This window comes from Kogia breviceps, chromosome 4 (assembly GCF_026419965.1).
Source record: "Kogia breviceps isolate mKogBre1 chromosome 4, mKogBre1 haplotype 1, whole genome shotgun sequence".
NCBI lineage: Eukaryota > Metazoa > Chordata > Mammalia > Artiodactyla > Physeteridae > Kogia > Kogia breviceps.
The window spans coordinates 22,568,858-22,574,116 of NC_081313.1; the positions used below are offsets into that span (position 1 = coordinate 22,568,858).

Here is a 5,259-nt window from a genome sequence, read left to right on the forward strand (position 1 = left end):
AAACACTGATTGATTTGCACTTGGACTTAGGTGAAGTTAATTATATCTACTCCAAATTTTACTTTCCTGTTTAGGTAGATTATGGTCTCAACCTGAGTTTATAGGTGGGAGAAAGATGCCACAGATAATTTCCTCAGCAAACGTCTCATGTCTTTCAAACAAACTTCCCTTATCCCAACAGATTAGGTTATGTTTGTTTATTATTTGCTTGTATAGCACACTGTTTATATTATTATTATTTTCTATTGCCTGGCATGTTATGTAGTCCATAGAGATCTTAATATTTATTGAATAAATGCATGAATGAAGATACTTGTATCATTAACATCAAAAATGGGTAAAAGTGTGGTACATTGAAAAAAAAAATCTTATGAGTTGTCAAGTAGGAGGCTTTAGCTAATATTAGTAAAATAATTTTAATGAAGTAAGGAAGACACAACCTAAATTTCAATGGGTTGAAAGTGAAGAAGAGGTGATAAGCTGGAGAAACAAGCACAGACTATTCTTCCCAGAATTTTAAATATGAAGGAAAAAGAAGGATAATAATAAGAGCAGGATACTAGATGGATCAAAGAAAAAAAGTCAGAGAAAGAGAAATACTATTGCAATAAGCCTAATAGGAGATAGATTAATTTCTTACAGAATGAAGAGGGGATATCATACCAAATTCAGGTAGTGGTTTAAATAGCTTTGTCTTAGGTGAGATTCCCTAGAAGTGGAACATATGATACATATTTATGTGCAAGTGATTTATTGGGGAAACATATAAGGGAGGAAAAGAAGCAAAAGGGGAGAAGTCAAAGTTGTGATTTCAAGTGCAGTCCCAGAGCTATCCTAATTCTGCAGGAGCTTCTAGAATAAAAAGGACAATAAGAATTTTTTCTGACTCCAGGAAGGAGAGCTGGGCTTTTCATTCTCTTGTATCAGTAAATCCTTGGCTAAGCATACCCTAAGGCTATATAAACTCACGGGGAAAGCATTTCTAGTAGTCCAAGGGCTTTCAGAAGCCCTTGTTAGGAGCAAAGCGTATGGAGGCTGGGACAAGAACACATAAAGGTAAAGGGAATCTGAAGGACCTTCTTTGCGGAAGACTGATGGTGACAGCTACACATTTGGATGGGAGTTTGATATTTTTTCCTTTGATACAGGAGACAAAGGTAGAGTTCGGCATACATAAGTTTCCTGGAGGTGCAAGAGTTTAACGCAGTACATTTCTGATGGCTTCTGTTTTTTCAAGGAAGTAGGGTATGACTTTAACCATAGGAGCAAGCGTAGCTAAGTGTTTTGTTTTGGGGTTTTTTGGTGTTTTTTTTTTTTTTAATTTAGACATGGAATTCCTCACTCTACATGCAGCACGTGCCACACAGGCTCTGGGGACACCCAGTCCTCTCTCTGGGCCAGAGTCTACTCAGGAGAGATGAACTGGGACAGGGGAAAGGCTTTCAATAGGCTTTTGTCTAACAAAGATCCCTAAAAATAAAAGGCTAAGTGTGTGGTAGAGGACCGGAAAACAAACAAACAAACAAAAAAACCCAAAAACAAAACAAAAAAACCCTGGGGGTACTATAAATACAATCTGGGGGCAATATTTATTAATTAAAACTATGTCTTATAGTTTACAAAGAAGGTAATTAACAACAAAGGGACAGTTGACCTTAAAATCCTCAGTGATCGTGAGGCTTCACATCTCCTCCCCGCAAATTTCATTTCCAAGCGAAGGCCTCAGCTGATGGTCAGGAGAGTCTGTTCTTGAAAGCTTTACTCGTCTTGGCCATCACTGGGGCAATCTGCGTCACAGTCGGTTTCCTAGGGTCACAGGAAACGGTGCTGCTGACCGCGGGTGCCAAGTGGGCGCTGCTGGTACTCGGGCCTTCGCAGGCCGGCTCCTCGGGGCTGCGTTAAAGCTGTTGCCGCCGCCGGCTTGATGCGATTTCCTCAGGCACCGCTGCTCCTCCTGTTCCAAACTTCTCCTGCCTCCTTGGAACATCACGAGGTGGCTTGGCCACAGAGTTGACAAGGACCACTTCTGCCTGTGGGCCTTCGGGCTTATTGGAGTGCGCAGGTTGGATATTCGTTATGAGGACTCGCAGCCGCTGCTCTCGGGCATCGTGAAGCCGCAGGTCCATCTCCCGCCACGACTCATACTCTTCTGGCCTTTCATCCTTAAGGTCTCGGTGACAATGAACTTTCCAGAATTGATCCGTTTCTTCAGTTAACACGTGATTGTATTCCTCTCTGCGATATGACTGATCAGGTGTACACCTCTCCAGACGGGTTCAGGAACAGAATATGGGAGGCCTCCCACTTCAGAGATTGAGTCAATGTTGTTTTTAAGCACCGGATGCACTTCTCGTGCAAGGTCATCATTTGGGGAGAGAGGCACGCTTGGAGCCCGAATAGACCTGCATCTTGGAATTCATTCTTCGCGCGGGGAATCCAGCGTCTTCCTCTTCCTGGGCTGAGGAGAGTGCTTTTCGCTTTGGTTGGGAGGCAGACACCGATTCAAGGGAAGGAAGTGGGCGGTAATTGGCCTGAATCACAGGGGATGGAAGGTCCGGTGACAGTGGCGGCACATCGCTGGGGACCTTTTTCAGCTGGGCTGAATGGGATCCAGCTGGCGGAAGCTTCTCTGCCTTGTTTTCGTTCACCTTAGGTAGTTTCTGAACTGAGTCCAAGTTTTTTCTCGTGCTTTTTGAATCATTTTAAAATCCTTTTTCTCCAGGAGTCGTGGTTGAAGTTTTCACAATCTTCTTCTTCTTCCGGGGCTGGTCATAGTTGAGGTATGAGTCAAAAGACATGGTGGGCTGCTCGAACGCATCATCCATATCTGCCTCCTCAGCTTTAAGGAGGAGCCCACTGACTTTCTATCTGAATGAGAAGGTGTTACGTTTCCTTCTTGAGTCTTTAGGTTGTTGGAAACCTTCCCTTTTGCCTTGGGCCACAGGTCTCCCGCCCCCTTGCCTATGTCTAAGCTTTCTAGACTCTGCTTGTTTTTGTCCGATTTGGTTTTCTCTGGGTCTCCATATTTTGGTTTTTTAAGGTGGTTGTCTGATGCCACCTCCAAGGGGGGTAAAGCTGCCCTCTTTTCCCTTCTCTTTCTTGACACCACTAGAGGGCGGTTTCTCCTTTGCACTGTCCCCTGCGGGTGGCCTCCGCCGACTTTCCTCTTTGGAGATGGCCTTGTGTGATTTTTTCTCCGCTCAAAGAAGACTTCTCATCTCCTTTGGAATTCCCCGGACGTTTTTCTTTATGGGAAGATCTGTGCTCCTTGCTCTGACTCACGACCTCTTTTCCTTGGGCTTCACCCAGGTGTCGTTCTTGCCTGACCCCCAGTCTGTCCTGAAAGGCATTCCTGTGGCCTTTGCCAGCCTTCTGGTGGGAAGCAAAGGGCTCGTGGTCCTCCTCCAGGCATGTGTAATGGTCCGCAGACACCTGATGAGGGCTGGCGGGTGACAGTGAGGACTGAACCTGGCCGTAATCGGAAGATTCGTGGTCTGAAGAGTAAACTGGAGAAACGCTGTGGTGCCTCTACCTCTCGCCTCTCCTCCCATGACTGTGAGATCCTTTGTGAGGCCCCTCAAGCTCTGAGAGTTGCCTGTGTTTCTTGTGTCTGTTATCAGGACTACACGACTGGCGACGGGAGGCTTCCCAGCTTCCTGGGTGGTCCCCCTCTACCTCCTTCTCCTCCTCAACGGCATCCCTGGGGCGCTTTTGAGAATTGCTCTTCTCAGAGTCCTGTTCAGCAGGCTCCGTATGTCGTGGCACACGAACCAGCGTCTCGCACTGGGCCACTAGGTCCTTGGCAAAGCCTCCGACATTGCTCCTGTTTTCGCAAGCTAGTTACCGTTTTGCCGGCCCCGGTCTCAGGTGGAGAGTTTCTCCAGCTATTTCCATAGCTTCTTCGGGTCCGGGTTCGCGGCCAGGCGCGCCTGCAGCTTCTCCACAACTTGGAGGGCCGACTCCGCCGCCATCGCTGGCACTGGCGCAGCCTCCTCGCCGGGACTCAGCTAAGTGTTTGAAGAAGTTCACGTGAAAGACTCAGACATTAGTGAAAAATTAAAGACGTATAGCTCTTTACATGTATCTAGTGATATTCTTTCGTAAAATTACAAAACTTCCAGGGCTGATGTCTTACAGTAGAAAATTCAAGAGTAAGACTTTGTCAATCTGCTAAGGCAGGATTCTCTTCGTAGTGATATCACACTGAATAGAATTCGGAGACTGATTCATAAAGGTACAGAATTCTAATCTGTTAATTTAGAACTAACAGATAATTCTAAACCCATAAAAGATATGGGTTACATGAATAAGACATCTTTTGTTGTCAGCATGTGTGTTGCATTTCCTCTTTGCTTCCACATATTTGAGTCCTCAAGTCATAATCAGAAGGCCTTAAAGTAGTCAGATGGCCTTACGGGTGGGTTAGAATACTTGGCAGTTCTTGGTTGGATATTGCTAATGATTATGCTTGATCATCTCCTTTTACTCTTCTCCAGGGGTAACCACCCTTTCTAAACTTCTGGTTTTCACCCCTTACTGATATTTATTAATACAATCAATTAGATTTCACTCAAATCCAACCCAGCAGGTGACATTCTGTCTCTTGGAGATGACTTTGAATAATTGCGTTATCACTTACTAATGTAGATTTGGAAGTTTAATTCTGACCACAATAATTAAAAGGAGAGACAGAATTAAAAGAAAGGAAAGCACTAGCAAAGTGAGAAAGGGTTGATATAAGTTTCTAGAGGTGACAGTTGGAGAGAGAACACAAGATTGGATTGTATGCTATTTACATTTTCAGGGTATTTCACAGGAATTTGACAGACATGATGAACATCATTTTCACTGAGAAAATTGGGGGCAATATCATTTGATAAGTGTAGCAGAAATCAGTGAATGCTTGGAATTGTTTCTCTGGGGAATGTAAACAACTGGCACAAAAATGTGCAAGGATTGTAAACTGAGTCAAGTTAAGGACTTTACTCAGGGATGTGCCTAGAGGCAGTAGTGAGCAGGCTTCGGATGCTGAGCAGGGCAGGAAAAACGAGTGTGCCTGGAAAAAGTCATCTGAAGTGCGGAAAGCTAGTTGAATAGGCAAATTCATGACCCTAGGAGAATGAAAATTGCCATTGAGCAAAATAAATTTTGTGAGACTAGAATTTGAAATACAAGTGAAGTTTCTATAAAAGAACAGATGGGATAAAGTTGATGAATAGGGGACAATGATGACATGGAAGCATATTAAAACAAGATTTC

The 5,259-nt window shown here is 44.4% G+C and overlaps 1 pseudogene; it reads right to left on the reverse strand.

Moving 5' to 3' along the window:
- Positions 1 to 1,733: 1,733 nt before the first annotated feature.
- LOC131755647 (elongin-A-like) lies at positions 1,734 to 3,992 on the reverse strand (annotated as a pseudogene).
- Between the last annotated feature and the right edge of the window lie 1,267 nt (positions 3,993 to 5,259).